This window comes from Chinchilla lanigera, unplaced genomic scaffold (assembly GCF_000276665.1).
Source record: "Chinchilla lanigera isolate Chin_1 unplaced genomic scaffold, ChiLan1.0 scaffold00021, whole genome shotgun sequence".
Classification (NCBI taxonomy): Eukaryota; Metazoa; Chordata; class Mammalia; order Rodentia; family Chinchillidae; genus Chinchilla; species Chinchilla lanigera.
In genome coordinates, this window is record NW_004955422.1 from 19,772,069 (window position 1) to 19,772,792 (window position 724).

Consider the following 724-nt stretch of genomic DNA (forward strand, 5'->3'; position numbering starts at 1 on the left):
TAAAATAAAAATTAAAAAATAAAAAATCAGTTAAAAAAAACACACAACAGGGGCTGGGGATTTAGCTCAGTGGCACAGTGCCTGCCTGGCAAGTACAATGTCGTGAGTTCAATTCCTGGTACCGGAAAAAAAAAAAAAACAAACCCCAAAAAACCCCCAAAAAGCACACAACAAAAACAATGAAAAGCACACATGTGGTAGATGCCCAAGTCACGCAGTGTGCCTGGTAATGCCACATGGGGGGGCAACTATGACAGGACAGTGGTTCCCTGTCCTGAAGTGCCTGGCCCAGAGACACTTGTGAAGAATGAGTTCGGGCAAGTCTGGCCCCATGCAGGTTTTTAGCAGCTCACTTGGCTGCTAAGTGTTGGAGGGTTTGTCGAGGGAGAACACAGCGCTTAGAGACGACTTGCGTGCGCGCACAGGAACAGAACAGGTGGACAGTGATGGGAACGTGGCTGCCATCGAACTGGGACGAAATCCCGCTGAGCTGAACCACGTAGGATGCTGGGAACTATGCCCCTGAATCTCTGGGCAGACAATGACCCACAGGGTCTGGGGTGTTTCCACACAGCTGCAGGCGCCCTCTCATCCCCAAAAGTGGAAGGACAGAGTCTGACTCGGTTCTGGCTGTCATTCTGCTGGGGTGAGTCACTGTGGAGGCCAGGGCCCAGGCTGGGAGGCTGAGTGGGCCTTCTAGAACATCCTGAAAGACCAGTGAGGC